The sequence below is a fragment of the Arachis hypogaea genome, chromosome 12, assembly GCF_003086295.3.
Source record: "Arachis hypogaea cultivar Tifrunner chromosome 12, arahy.Tifrunner.gnm2.J5K5, whole genome shotgun sequence".
NCBI classification, from domain to species: domain Eukaryota; kingdom Viridiplantae; phylum Streptophyta; class Magnoliopsida; order Fabales; family Fabaceae; genus Arachis; species Arachis hypogaea.
Genome location: NC_092047.1, coordinates 110,495,543 through 110,512,611, shown reverse-complemented (window position 1 = coordinate 110,512,611; position 17,069 = coordinate 110,495,543). Strand labels below are relative to the sequence as shown.

General features: G+C 32.4%; 1 pseudogene; it reads right to left on the bottom strand.

The window, feature by feature from the left end:
* Positions 1-6,683: 6,683 nt before the first annotated feature.
* On the bottom strand, positions 6,684-11,553 carry LOC112730532 (peroxidase 52-like; annotated as a pseudogene).
* Between the last annotated feature and the right edge of the window lie 5,516 nt (positions 11,554-17,069).

Here is a 17,069-nt window from a genome sequence, read left to right as displayed (position 1 = left end):
TAAAATTTTTTTTCTCTTAATATTTATTTTATTATCTAATTTTTAGGATGACCCTTTCTATTTCTTATACGTGTCTTGTAAAGATTTTTTTATACTCATTTTCCCAATAAATACAATCCTATCTTAGTAAAAAAAAAAAAAAAGCATTTTTCTTAAATTTCAACCATTAGGATGATGGATTCCATTGATTATTAGTGTTTAGTGTGTAACAACCACCCCTTCTAGAAACAAAATTTAAATTTCAAAGTTTGAAAATTGGTTAGGAGATAAGATTAGAATTTTGAAATTTTGGATAGGAACCTAGTAACCGCCCTCAGTTTGAAATTTAAAATATCCCAACCACCCCATCCCCAGAACGTATATAAATAGGGGAGCACCCATAGGTAGAAAATCACTCCTCTCAATATCAATCCTCTCCCTTCTCTTTTTACAAAGAAATAATATTCTGTGTGCAAACACAAGAGGCAGGCTCGAAGAAGCGTTAAGAAAAAGAGTAGGGAATTATGCCTTTCTTACTTATGTTGGCATGTAGTATGTTTTACTTTGTTTTCTTCCATCCATGCATGGCTATCACCTTTCATGTATTTTATGGTATGAATTATTCTTTGCATCTACATTGAGCATGATTATCTATTTTGTCAATTATACCCTCTTGAAATCCATTAATATGTATCCCATATCTTTTCTATGTGCATTTACATGACCCTTTAATCACTATTCCTTTTATGTTAAGAGTACATGCCCCTTTATAACATTTTATTAAATTATTTAACATTTCCTAAATTTTACTATGTGCCCTTACATGACCTTTGATACCGTTACCTTATTATTATTCCTTTTATGTTAAGAGTACATGCCCCTTTATAACATTTTATTAAATTATTTAACATTTCCTAATTTTACTATGTGCCCTTACATGACCTTTGATACCGTTACCTTATTATTATTCATTTTATGTTAAGAGTGCATGCCCCTTTATAACATTTTATTAAATTATTTAACATTCCCTAATTTTACTATGTGCCCTTACATGACCTTTGCTACCGTTACATTATTATTATTCCTTTAATATTGAGAGTACATGCTCCTTTTTATATCTTGTTCAAGGAACCCTATTTTATTATATGCAACTAAATGACCCCTTATATCATTATTGCTCCTTTATTTAAAGATCAAGGGTACATACTTTTATAATATCTAATCCAAGTATTTCAAATACTCACTTTCTTACTATATGCACTTAGATTATACTTTTACATTATATCATTAATATCTTCTTAGGGTCAAGAGTATATGTTTTCTTATAATTGTTTTATTCAGCTAATTAACATCCTATTTTCTATAATGTACATTTATTTTATACCCCTCTAGGACGAGAGTACCTACTTTCGTATAAAATCTTATTCAAACATGCTTATTTTATAATGATATATGTCTCTCCTCTCGCATGGTTCATTCTTGTATATGCCTAAATAACCGTACTTGTTAAAGAACTGAGGAAATGATCCTTCGGTAAGGGAAGGTGACCCCCAAAGACAAGATATCGAGATGATCCCTCGGTAAGGGAGGGTGATCAATCGAGATGATCCTTCGGTAAGGGAAGGTGATCGCCAAAACGTTTGGGATAAGAACCTTCGGTAAGGGAAGGGGACTCCCACTTATACCGGTTTGAGCTCAATACCTTCCATATAAGTTATAAATTAAGAAAGAAAGAAGGCACGAATGAAAGCTTAAGTTCCATGTTTTCCTTAGATTTAATTATGATTATGTTGATGATTGTCCTTCTATTTTCCTATATGTTTCCCCTTTCTTTTACACACATGTTTTACAAAAAAAAAAAGAAGATGCATATTACATGCCATGTTAGACGCTTGTTTTTAAAATCCCGCACGTGGGCTGGAGATGGATATGGAGGTGTTGCATAGCACTCCTACTGAGACACTAGGTTCTCACTCCCTTTCTTTTCCCATACTGTCTCCAGAGGAACATGGCACAGCGGATAGAGACGACGCAGTGCCCCCGAGGGTAACTTCTGAGTATGACCCCTCAAAGCACGCGTGGGTAGTTGCGACCACTACTACCGTGCTCCAGACTATCTACTTAGGTCGAGATCCCGTGGAAGAAGAACCCCAGCAGCCCGTCATAACCTTCCTAGACAGGAATGCTTCAACATCTAGAAAGCGGTCACCTAAGGTGGTACACCTCGAGTCCGACTCCGAAGCCGAGGAAGAGGAATCCGACGACCCTGGCCAGAAGGAAGACACCATGGAGGAGGATCCAGAGGAGGAGTTGAACCCTTGCGGAAGTCCAAGGGTGGAATACGTACCCTATTCCCCCACTTCGGCACCCCGTCGAGTTTTGGTCCATCCCACGCAACGAAACCGGGTCTTCACTGCGCAAAAGGGTGTTGGAGGGAGACCCCTGGTACCTCGATTCGTGAATAACTAAAGACTCCTGGCCGAGGATAGGATAGGATGCAAGTAGGGGAGCCTCTTCAACGAGACTAGTTTAGGACGTAGTTAGCTTCTTTTCCTGTTTTAGTTTCCTATAAGTAATTTTATTTTGAAACGTACTCATGGTTAGGATGTTTATTTCACTTTAAATTCAAATTCCAACGTTTTAGCGCTACTCGTTTTCCGCTCTACACGTATTTACTCCTGCCTCGCGTAACGATTAAGTCATTCCTTTTTGGCTCAAGTGTGGCACCTTATTCTAAAAAACCCCACGATAGTATAAGAACTTAGGGTGTTACATAGTGTACGCCAAAACAAGCCTATTAGGAAGACAAAAAAATGGTTTGATTTCAGCTTATAATCAATTATTAAACTAAAACAAAATAAGTTTACTCCCTTATTAATTTTTTTTTGAAATCACTCTTTTTTATTTTATTTGTCTCTTTTTTTCTCCTAATACCATAATTTTACTTTGTCATCACTAACCACTTATCATTACATTTAATCATTGTTGATCGATCATCTATTGTTGCTCATCAGCCACATTAAATTTTAAATGTTAAATTCTAAATTTTAAATCCTAAATTCTTAATTCTAAATTTTAAATATTAAATTTTAAATTTTAAAATTAATTTTAGTTTGTTTCACTTTTTGATGTTCTTTTTACTTAAATTTTGAATGTTTTTATTGTTTTTAGTTTCAATTTATTCTTTTTTACATTTCTTTTCTAATTGTTAACCAATTCTTAAATTAATTGACTAAATTAATATTTGTTTCCTAAATCTTTTATAATGAAATTAATCTCTTAAGAAAAGCAAACATATTTAAAAAGCAAAAAATAAAAAGTTTATAAAAAAACCGAATCTAATCTAAAAATTAAAACCATCAAATGAGTAAATCCCCATAATAGTCCTTGAGATTTGGGTCGTTACCCAATGTGATCTTTGAGATCCCAATTGTACCATTGTAATCTTCCAGATACGGCTCTGGACACCATAATAGTCCCTAGACAGTTTTCTGGTGATGAGTCATGACCGACGATCTGATGTGTTATGAAGTTGCCACGTTGGAGAGCCAAAACGTTGGCGTTTTGGGTTGGCGGCCCAATTTGGTAAAAACATCGTCATTTGATCCAAAATAAAAATATGAAGCGGGCTTGATCAAAAACACACCCTCCCTTTACTTGTCTTCTCCAATTCCACCCTCTATCTTCTTCTTTTCTTTTTCTTGTTCCTCATCTCTTCATGAATGCCACTACCTTAGGGTTCCATTGGTGAGGGTGAAATTCTTGCACTCAGAAGACATCAAAATCAAGTTTCACTTCATCGTTCGTTTTCTCCTGCGTCAGAAACAAGAGGTTCTGCCATTTGTAAAGGTAATTTTTTTTTTATTCTCTTTTGCAATGCATGATAGTTTTTGTATATGCTTGTGTTGTGAGTGTAGTTGAAATTATGGTTTTTTTTTCTGTTACTATGGTTCTAGGGTTTGATTAGGTTGGGGTTTCATGAGATGCTCTGTTTGATTATGGTCATGCTCTGTTTGAAAATAATGCTCTGTTACTTTCTTAGGGTTCCATTGGTGAGGTTGAAATTCTTGCACTCAGAAGACATCAAAATCAAGTTTCACTTCATTGTTGGTTTCCTCCTACGTCAGAAACAAGAGGTTCTGCCATTTGTAAAGGTAAATTTTTTTTTATTCTTTTTTGCAATGCATGATGGTTTTTGTATATGTTTTGTGTTGTGAGTGTGGTTGGAATTATGGTTTTTTTTTCTGTTACTATGGTTCTATGGTTTGATTAGGTTGGGATTTTATGAGATGCTCTATTTGATTATGATCATGCTCTGTTTGAAAATAATGCTCTGTTTCATGGTTATGAGTGTTCTGTTTGATAAAGCTCTTATCTGTTGATGTCTGTTATATGAGTGAATACTGCAATGACTTGTAATGTAGACAATACTATAAATACTTCTGCTGTAGTTGTCCTATATAATATATAATTTGTCTAATTCAGTTCTTATGTATAATGATGAGAATATTTAAAAGATCTATTTTACTTAAGCCATTTTAATTTTATTAGAAGATTGGAAATAAACAGCAACATATTATCACAAAAGTATACTCTTTATTAAGTTTGTAGAAGATGTGATGTTATGGAACTTGAAACATACATGTTCAATCCTCTTGTGTAGTCTACTGAGATTGCACCAGCCACTTCTGATGCATAACCTGTAGAGATAGATATATCTCAGCCAACTGCTTCTGATGTAGAAGATTCTCAAAAGGTAACTACCTATTTACATTTCTTAAATTTTTTGTGATTCAAGTGAATCATCATTTATGTGTAATGTAAATTTTTTCTATCTAGGATCATGAAATAAAAAGACCTTTAAAATTATCACCAAGGAGAAGATCCTCTCCACTAGCAACTTCTATCCCAGTGAATCCCATGCAGGATGCTAGTTCAGGAACTGCAACAAGACTTGTCAATTACATGAAGTTCATTCCAACTCCAGGATTTAAGGCTCAAAGAAAGAAGAATTGAAGACTTTAGCTTAAATGTATATGGCTTTCTGTGTTGAATTTAATACTTTTTGCTAGACAAAGACTACACAAAAAAAAAAAAACAATCTTTTATGTTTTGCTGTAAAGTCCTCCCTTTTGAGACAACTTTGTTTAACATGCTCATGTTAGTTGGCTGCCGTTTGTGTTATGTGACTAACTGTGTTAAGTTGAACCATTATCTTAATACACTTATCTTTTAAATTTGAACCATTATCTTAATACAGTACTGGCTGGTTTTCAATCACTTATGTTGCCTTCTTTAGCATATTACTATTTTAATTAATTGAGTTATCCAAGTTTACATTCCATCAACAAACACCATTCAATAGTTTCTAATACCATATATCACTTTTTTACATATTGTTCATTCAATGAATACAGGGTACACACCACCAACTCTTTTAACTCAGGCTTTACAATACAGGATAACAATTAACACAATCAATACAGACACAACTAATACCAATAATTGGTTAACCAATTTTTCATTCTGGACATCTTCTTCTAATCTCCCAAGCCTCTAATCAAAGTTCATCTTCACTTTATGATTATCTCCATAAGATTCTGGTTTAATTTCTCAACTGGTTCATCCTGCCCAGTATCTGCCCACACAAAAAACCCACATCATCTCTTTCCACTTGTCTGTAATCAAGCAAACATATAACATGCTCAAGCTTCAGGGAAGAAGAACAAGAGAAGAACAGTCAGGTAGGTAGGAGCAATCATAACAATACAAGTAATACTGATAACTCACATTATAATTGGGACAACCAAAAAATAGTTTATTTGGGTTTGAATCTGTCCCAGACTACCTGAAAACTGGCCGGCAGCCGCAACCGCACCATTCTGGCACCCCAGATCTTCTGCTCCTGCTTTGCGTTCTCGTCTAATGGCCACTGCACAGTGAACTAATAGAGCTTCCAGCTCTAGTGCTTCCACCACCTATCATGGATATTCACTTTCAGCTCCAAGAACAACAGCAACAACAAGAATGAGAAAACAACAATGAAGAAGAAGAAGAAATTAACTTACTGAACATTTGGGGATTTAGGGTTAAATATAGAGGGAGGGACCACATTAGGTATAAATTGAAACTGTGCCAGCTCAACTAGCCGTTGGCACCATCCAGCGTGGCAAAATAAGACCACGTCAGCGTCTTGATGATGAATCATCACCGAAAAACTGTCCAAGGACTATTATGGTGCCCGGAGCCGTATCTGGAGGATTACAATGGTGCAATTGGGATCTCAGGGACCACATTGAGTAACGACCCGAATATCAGGGACCATTATGGGGATTTACTCCTCAAAAGTCACAATCGAAATATAGCTATCAACTTCAACATTTGCACTTGGAAGTAAAGTGATAATAAAACAAATACACAATAAAGCACAAGCAAATCAATTCTAGCTAAGATTTTTTTTTTCCACTAGCTAGACTTAGCTAGTCATAATTTAGTAGACAAATCACAAAAAAGGTGGAAACGTGTAGGTAACTTCAGTGAAGTTAATAGATGAGAATCGTTAAATGATAATTTAGTAAAAAATATAAAATCATTTAACGACACACTCAGTTATCAACTTCATATTAAGTTAACTGCACATGAATTTTCAACTCACAAAATATACGCAAGTAATAACATGTTTTATTGTTGGATTCTTGACTTAATTAATTCACACTCCTGCAATTCTTTCTAATCTCTCCCTTGGATCCAGTGAGGGAATTTATGTCTCCCATCTTGGTCATCGTACTGGTAAGATCGGCAAAAAAAGAGTTAGGGTTTGTGTTGTAGCGACAAACAATAGAGTCAGTGGATCCTCCGTTGAAGAGTTGCTGGTCAGAGTGGAGGAGACCTTTCCGGTCGACGAGGTTGTTGAAGTAGTGGTTGTCGAATGACGCTGGCATTTGAAGATCAAAGAAGGTGAGGTTGTTGTCCCCCACACCGGATGCCCTAGGGCATTTTGATTGCCTTGTTTGTGCAAAGGATGTTACTAACTCGTTGGTTTCATTGTAGATGTGGAATCTGAAGATTGTACATCCTGCTTGTCCAATTGTGTGACCACCTTAAAATCAACATGTCATCAAATTAGCAAATATATATCAACAAACAAAAAATAAATCTTAGTGTATATTTAAATTTTTTTTAGAGTTCTTAACATATTACTGGAAAAATTAGACATTTAATTAGTTATTGTTCATACCCTGATCCAAAACACAAAAGCCAAACCCAATAAAGGATGAAAGGCTCATCTAAGAGGGTGGTCCCTATCGCATACTCGATTTCTTTAAAGAGGTCAGACACAATGAAAAGAGACAGCTTATACTTATCTAAGTAAGTAACTGCCTCCCCGAATCTCTCCAACTATCTCTATCTTTCCTGAAAGATAGATCCTAAGAAAATTCCAAGATAAAGGGAATGGTTATCCATCAATAAAAATGGAACTACTCCAACAAAGATGGTTTTCTACTCTTATATTGACACCCCTCAGGTATATTCGTGTTTTACTCTACTAAAAACCTACCTAAAACCCTTGCTAACTTAAGCATCGGAGTCTCTTGTAAGTACCATCCCCCACCTCCTCACGAGGAACTCGGATAGGCGACACCTCGGCACCAACAAGTCGGACACTGCCATACTAAGGGATATGGACCTCACGTTCAGACCCAAATCAACGTTTCAGGTGTTCTCTACAATAAGGAAGCATGAATGAGGCTAAACCCCTCAAAATGCACCTTCGCGGTAGAAGACGAAAAGTTTTTGGGGTTCATATTAACCCAAAGAGGCATAGAAGCAAACTCAGACAAGTGTCAAGCTATACTTAACATGAAAAGTTTGACTTGTGTCAAAAAGGTCCAACAACTAAATGGAAAGTTGGCAACTCTATCCAGGTTCCTAGCCGGGTCAGCTCTGAAATCACTTCCCTTATATTTAGTCCTAAGAAAAGGGAAGCAATTCTAGTGGACCCCAGAATGCGAGCAAGCCTTCCAGGGTTTCAAAGCATTTCTAGGACAACCCCCCATACTTACTCGACCTATCAAAGGGGAAGAGCTCGTGCTATACTTGGCGGTGGAAAGCCGAGCCAAAGCTTCATCCCTAATCCGAGAATATGAGAAGGGGCAGCAACCTATCTATTTCATCAGCAAAGCCTTACAGGGGATAGAGTTGAACTATCAAAAGATAGAAAGGTTCACGTATGCCCTTATCCTCACATCTCAGAGACTCTGACCTTACTTCCAAGCTCATACCATCAAAGTTTGCACTAACCAGCTGATGAAACACATTTTACAAAAGACAGACTTGACAGAAAGAATGTTGCAATGGGCTGTGAAGCTATCCGAGTTCGATCTAAGGTACGAAGCTCAGACGGCAATTAAGTCACAATACCTAGCTGATTTCATCACCGAGTACACCGAAAGTCCAGGAGATCCAGCTACAAGGAACCTATACGTAGATGTGTCATCAAACAAAATCGAAAGTGGAGTATGCGTCATTTTAGAAAGCAACCAAGGAACTCGGATAGAACTCTCCTTAAGGTCCGAGTTCTCTGCTTCCAACAATCCGACAGAATATGAGGCATTACTCGCTGGCTTGAAGCTAGCTAAAGAAGTGGGGAATGAGAAATTGGTAGTGTTCAGTGATTCGCAAGTAATAACTTCGCAAATCAACTACACCTATCAAGCCAAAGACCCCACTATGAAGAAGTACTCGGATGAAACCCGAGAATAACTGACACACTTTCTTGAAGGAGAAGTCTGACATATAGTCCAAGAATCAAATGCCCAAGCTGATGCCTTCTCCAAATTAGCCAGCACCAAGTTAGGGGACAATAATAGGAGTCTTATTCAAGAGACGTTACAAGCACCATCTATATCAAAGAAAGAGGACAATTCGAAAGTGATGATAGTATCCAACCAAAATCTAGGGTGGATGACCCCTATGATCAACTACCTCAGGTTCGATGTCCTCCCCAAGAATGAAAAAGAGGCCAGAGAACTTCTAAAAGAGGCGCAAAATTACACATTGATCCATAATATTTTATACAAAAGAGGGATCTCAACACCCCTTTTAAAGTGTCTCCCGACCTCCAATATAAAGGAAGTCTTAGAGATGTATACAGTGGCATATGTGGAAATCACTTGGGAGGTCGGTCATTGGCCAAAAAGGTGATTCGAGCTAGCTTCTTCTGGCCAACCTTACAAAAGGAATCGGCCGAGTTCATCAAGAAATGCCCACCTTGTCACAAGCATGCAAACTTCCATGTTGTGCCACCTGAAGAGCTTATTAGCATCACCTCACCATGGCCAATTGCAAACTGTGGCTTCGACTTGCTCGGGCCATTTCTGCAAGCACCAAGACAAGTCAAATATCTCATAGTAGGGATTGACTACTTCACTAAATGGATCGAGGCGGAACCCTTAGCAACTATCACTGCTCAAAGAAGTTGAAAATTCCTGTATAAGAACATTGTGACTCAATTTACCGACTCAAACTTCAGGAACTTGGTGGCTGACCTAAAAATAAACACCAGTTCACATCGGTAGAACATCCCCAAACTAATGGACAGGCTGAAGCCGCCAACAAAGTTATACTGGTTAGGTTAAAGTGCTGACTACAAGACGTGAAAGGTGCTTGGGCCGATGAGCTCCCCAAGTCTTATGGGCATATCGGATGACCCCGCACTCTACAACGAGGGAGTCCCCTTTCCGACTTGCTTACGGAATGGAAGAAATGATCCCCATAGAGGTATCTGAAGAATCACCTAGGGTCATATTCTACAATGAAAGAGCTAACGTCTAGGCACAAAAAGAAGAGCTCGATCTTCTCCTCGAAGTCTGAGAAAGAGCTCGGATTAAAGAGGAAGCCCTAAAGCAAAGAATAGCTCTAAGACACAACCAAAATATGATCAAGAGAAGATTCGCCACCAACGACCTCATCCTAATCTGAAATGACATCGGGATACAAAAATCAGGAGAGGAAAAGCTGGCTGCTAATTGGAAAGGACCTTACAAAATAGTTGAGGTCTTAGGTAAAGGTTACTACAAAGTGTTCGACCTCCAAGGGCGGGAGCTCCTGAGGTCTTGGCACACATGTAATCTAAGAAAGTACTATAGCTAGGTAGCAAACCTTGTGTTTAGGTGCTCTTTTTTTCTGACTCTAAGGATTTTTTAACGAAGCACCACCACAGGGAACCCTAGTACATAAGTTTATGTAAAGGAATTTATGGACTATTAATAAAAAGTCCTATCTCTTTTTTCAAAAGTTTCCTATATGGAACGCATTAATTTAAGTTCGACAAATCGCGAAAATCATTGTCCTACCTCAAATGACCGACAAGATGAAGCGACGAGGTACAAGTTAATGTAAAAAGTTATATAAACAACTCGTACAAAGCGACCTCAATGAGATCGGAAAAAAATGAGCTATAAAAGTAACGTAATAAAGATCGACTACTCGAAGTTGGAACTAGGAAAGGAAACTAATAACCTAACAAAGTTGCTAAGACTTAAAGTCAAGCAAACTATGTCCGAACTGCCTCGCCAACCTAGCCCCTCATTTAAAGGGGGTAACGTTCAAAATTTTAAAACACGTCGAGTACCCGACTTCTAGAAAAGCAAGACACCCGACGTCCAAGCAGGTGCCTCGAGATGCTTGTGCCCGACCTATGAAAAGTTTAGGACTCAAGTAGGGGCACTGTTCATACCCTGACCCAAAACATAAAAGCCAGACCCAATAAGAATGAAAGACCCACCTAAGAAGGTGGCCCCTACCGCATATTCGACTTTTTTAAAAAGGTCGAACACGAGCTTATACTTATCTAAGTAAGTAACTACCTCCTCGAATCTCTTCAACTATCTCTATCTTCCCTGAAAGATAGATCCTAACAAACTCCCAAGATAAAGAGAATGGTTATATGACTTATATCTATCAATAAAGATGGAACTATTCCAACAAAAGTGGTTTTCTACTTTACTATAATTACACTGACACCCTTCATGTATATTCGCATTCTACTCTATTAAAAACCTGCCTAAAGCCCTTGCTAAGTTAAGCATCGGATAGGCGGCACCTCGACACCAATAAATCAGACGCTACCATACTAAGGGACCTGAAGAACCTGGACCTTACGTTCAGACCCAAATCAACGTTTCAGGTAACTCTTGAAATAATTATAGACTTTTTTTTTTCTATATAAAATGATTGAGATTGATTAATTAATGGATAAAAAAATTATATAAATACTTATATTTTTAACGTATTAAAAATAAGAATCTCTTCTTTTAATACTTTTTTTAGTATGATTTTACGAAAAGAAAAGCTTTAACTATTATGATAAGTGAAATCATATGAGTGTGTGGAACGTTAGATTAGAAGTTATCGGACAAGGCGACCAAGTCCTTGGTGGAAAGTCCAAGAGCACCAAATCTTGAGATTAATTAGTTGATTTAGGGTTGAAGTTGGTGCTGGGATCCCATTGTTGGCTGCAGATTGGCTCGCTGTTCTTGCGTCTCTTCTTCCAAGTTTTAAATTCTTTGGCATGCTCCTATGTTTTGAATCAATCCAAATTATTTATAAAATTAAAAAATAGAGACATATAAATTATTATATATGTTTATCATATTCTTTAATTTTACACAAAAGTCTTTTTTTTTTTAATTTAAAACATAAATTTTGTATCGACTTTTTTTTTTAAATAGATTGTTTGCCTTTTTAAAATACAAATATTAAATTCTAAATCTTTTAGTCATACAAATTCTAATAACACGCTATAAAATTGTCTCTACCAAAGATTTAAACTAGCAAATAAAATATATGAATTTTTATACATCTGATATATCGATTTTCGATCCATTATTAACTATTATTGTTAAAATTTATTTTTTTTAGAGAAATATGGATATGTATATATGATTAGAAGAATTAACTTTTGTATACAATGTTAAAAATGTTATTTAATTACTAGTGACTCAAAATTCATATATGATCAATTTTAATTACAAAAATATATCAATACATTAAAATTAAAACTTTTTTTTTGGGTTAAACTCTATAAATCTCAAGGCATTATCTCTGCAGGTAGCCAAATCTAACGCACTGTAGACTAAATTATTAGCCATCATTGCATGGGGTAATATTTAATTTCACCGCTCGATTATTATAAGATAAAGATGTTTAAAAAAGAAAACACATTTATGTTATTTTTAGGATAAAATATTATCATCAAACAGCACACTATCTTTCGTAATTTAAATTTTAAAATATATTTCTTTACAAAAGGATGAGGTTGTAAAGTGATCAAGTTTATATATAAACATTTAGTATTTATATACACCACCTAAAGTCTCGCTTGTACCGATTGACATTTATTATACTATATATTCTTTAGATTTTAGAACAACTCTCATTTCAATATATAATTTAATTTTTTGCCTTTTTCTGCTGGTAAATTAAGTTCAGCAAGTGTAATAGTTCATGCTATATATATATATATATATATGATAAGATTGAAAATATAATTTTAAATTATTCTATTAAAATTAATTTAAATTGTAATAATTTAATTAATAAATAAATAATATAATGTGTATTATTTGTTTTTTTTTTAAATATGATATTAAGTGTATTAATTCAAATGTAGTTATTTAGTGTATAAGAATGATGTTTAAATTATGAATTCTCTAAATAAAATTATCTTATCTAAAATATTTAAATTATGATTTCAATCGTAAATTACAATTATGATTTTAAAAAAAATTGATATGATATTAAATAACTTTGTGCATTAGAATTCTCTAATAATTTATTGTTTATTTTGAGCTGATTTTGATATGTTCTTACTTGACAATAAAATAATACATAAAAATTTATTGGTGTGTCTAAGTATTACTAGGTTATTTATGGTCACATTGAGTATATATGTGATTTATTGAAAAAAGTAAATTACTAAAACTAATTAATAACTATTTCAGAGTTAATACACTTAACACTAGATGAACATGTTATGTTTTTATTAATCAAATTATTATAATTTAAATTAATCTTAACAAAACAATATAAAATTATAATTTCAATCTTATCATATAAATGATTATACTTGTTTATAACAATAAATGAGATTATCATTATATAAATTATTTAAATTTGGGTTAATTTTGTATGATTCTTTTAACTTTATTAATTTTATATATATATATATATATATATATATACTTCATTATATAAAATCATCATCATTTAGAGGTATTCTCTTCATTATATGAAATCATCATCATTTAGTGAATGGCACACACATAACTTACAGTTAAGCACTGATACGAGTCATTTTACAAAGTAAATTCTATTATCACAGTTAATTTTATTAGATGCCTATTTTCTCGATTTCAAGACATTACGAAAGATAGCATGCTAACTTGGATTGAAGACGAGCATGACATTATTCACGAGACAGCAGATGACATGTTTCTATTGAGAGCAGCAAGTCAAGGACACTGATTGTATTTCGGTGATCATGGAAACTTATCTTCGGAGCCAGATTCTAGTTCTGATTCGGGTTTGGACTATGACTTAGGTTTGGGTTGGGACGACATGGTCCCGAACCTTTATGTGTTAGCGTGTAGTGGTCTAGGGTAACCTTGTTACCACGGTATATTTTATCCGTTTCATATTTTCACAAGTTTGCGACTTTCTGGTAAGCTGATCTGGTGGCTTGGATAAAATACATATTTTTAATGGATATTTGTGTATGATTGTATCTTTCGTTATTTTTGTTTCGCCAAACAAATACTATATATATACATGTACTCTCATGTACTCTTGTGTTTATGTTTTGATAAGGGAAGGTCTCTGGTGGCTAAAATTGTGGTGGCTAAAGGTGACTTATTATTGACCAACAAATATTTTGTTGACACCTAGTGGTGTTAGGTAATGCAAGAAAAGTGTTAAGACCAAGGGCAAAAGAATAAGTGTATGTCCAAAAACTGTTTTTTGTTCATGTAGATCATTAATTCATTATTGAATCATGGCCCTTGTTTTGATCAATTTTGTTTATTTTTTTAAAATTGTATAATGATATGTAATGTACGTTCATTTAAAAATAATACAAAAAACTATTTGAAATTATATTTAAATTAAGATTTAATCATTTTGTTAGTCCCTATAATTTTGCAAAATTTTTAATTAGGTCTTTGTATTTTTTTTAATTTAGTTCTTACACCAAATTTTTTTTAATTGGATCTCTACACTTTTTTTCTTTTATTTGGGTCCTTGTACCATTTTTTTTAGTTAGATCCCTATAAAATTAAGTCAATTACTGCCAAAAAAGATATAATTAAAAAAAATTAGTACAGAGATCTAATTAAAAGGAAAAAAAAAAGTATAAAGACCTAATTGAAAATTTTGTAAAACTATAGAAACCAATGGAGTAATTAAACCTTAAATTAAATATTATTTTAAAATTTTAAATTTATTTTAAATATAATCAGTTAAATGTAGTTTGAATATATATAATTTAATTTTAGCATTTATATTTAGAATTATATTTATTAATTAAAATTAAATAGTATATAATTTTAAATTATAAGTTAGTATATGTAAATTATATTAATTAATTTATTATTAATTTTAAGGGTAACTAATTAAAATTAAACTCTGAAAAAATTATTTCTATTGAGCATGAAAATGCTACCTTTAATTTTTTTTATGAAATATTCAAGATGTAACCTAAACCATAGTAGGTTTTTTTTAATATTTTCTATATGATTAAACTAAAAAACCGAAAAAGTTTATTTTTAAAAGTTCATTAAATTAATAGATTACAATTTTATATTTAATAATATATAATAAATTTAAACTATTTTAATAATATATTTAAAATATTTTAATTTATTTATTATTTATGTAATGCATGATTAATATCAGTTATCTACCAATTTATTTAAATTATAACTATATTAGAATAAAATATTTTCTAAGTAAATAAAAATTTGATATTCACCTTCATTTAAGATTTTGTCAACAAAAATTTAAATTAATTATTTTTCTATTGGTGCCATAAAATAAAAGTATCAAAAAATTATCTATTTATTTTAAAAAAAATCGATAAAGTGATAAGTTTTTAATTTTTAGTTGCCTAAAAATTTTTTATAACATTTTTAACTTATACTTTAGAGAATTTTACAACCATGTATTTAATTATCTCAATTATTTTTTAAGATGTAATATTTTATTTATAGTTATTTTTTATTATTTTTATTTTTATCTCATTTGACATCGAACTTAGCTTGTTATAAAATTATAATATTTAATCTATTATATATTATTAAATATAAACTTTTAATTTATTAATTTAATGAACTTTTAAAAATAAACTTTTTTTTGGTTTTATAGTTTAATCATATAGAAAATATTAAAAAAAAAAACTACTATGATTTAGGTTACATTTTGAATATTTCATAAAAAAATTAATGGTCGAATTTTCATGTTTAATAGAAATAATTTTTTCAGAATTTAATTTTAATTAGTTATCCCTAAAATTAATAATAAACTAATTAATATAATTTACATATACTAACTTATAATTTAAAATAATACACTATTTAATTTAAATTAATAAAATATAATTCTAAATATAAATGCTAAAATTTAAATTATATATGTTCAAACTACACCTAACTGATTATATTTAAAATAAATTTAAAATTTTAAAATAATATTTAATTTAAGATTTAATTACTCTGTTAGTTTTTATAATTTTGTAAAATTTTCAATTAGGTTCCTATACTTTTTTTTTCTTTTAATTAAGTCCCTGCACCAATTTTTTTTTAAATTAGATCTCTCTTAGCAGTAATTAACTTAATTTTATAGGGATCCAACAAAAAAAAAAGTTCATGCAGAGACCCAAATAAAAGAAAAAAAGTGTAGGAATCCAATTAAAAAAAAGTTTTGGTATAAAAACTCAATTAAAAGGAAAAAAAGTACAGGGACCTAATTAAAAATTTCGCAAACTTATAGGAACTAACAAAATAATTAAACCTTAATTTAAATATAATTTCAAATAATTTTTTGTATTTAAATAAACGCAAATTACATATTATTATACAATTTTAAAGAAATAAACAAAATTAATTAAAACAAGAGCCATGATTCAATAATGAATTAATGACTCACATGAACAAAAAATAGTTTTTGAGCATGCATTTATCCTTTTGTCCTTGACCTAACACTTCTCTTGCATTACCCAACACCACCATATGTCAACAAAGTATTTGTCGGTCAACAGTAAGTCACCTTTAGCCACCACAATTTTAGCCACCAGAGAACTTCCCTTTTGATAAACATGTATAAACAAATGCTGTCTAAGGATATAGATTAAGCATACCATAATAAAAAATGTTTTATAAATGTTATTGTAAAATTTAGTGTTTTTTTAATACATTGAATATATCAAAAGCATTCAAAAATTTATATATACTTCATTATATAAAATCATCATCGTTTAGAGGTATTCTCTTCATTATATGAAATTATCATCATTTAGTGAATGACACACACATAACTTACAGTTAAGCACTGATACGAGTCATTTTACAAAGTAAATTCTATTATCACAGTTAATTTTATTAGATGCATATTTTCTCGATTTCAAGACATTACGAAAGATAGCATGCTAACTTGGATTGAAGACGAGCATGACATTATTCACGAGACAGCAGATGACATGTTTCTATTGAGAGCAGCAAGTCAAGGACACCGATTGTATTTCGGTGATCATCGAAACTTATCTTCGGAGCCAGATTCTAGTTCTGATTCGGGTTTGGACTATGACTTAAGTTTGGGTTGGGACGATATGGTCCCGGACCTTTATGTGTTAGCGTGTAGTGGTTTAGGGTAACCTTGTTACCACGGTATATTTTGTCAGTTTCATATTTTTACAAGTTTGCGACTTTCTGGTAAGTTAATCTAGTGGCTTGGATAAAATACATATGGATATTTGTGTATGATTGTATCTTTCGTTATTTTTGTTTCGCCAAACAAATACTATATATATACATGTACTT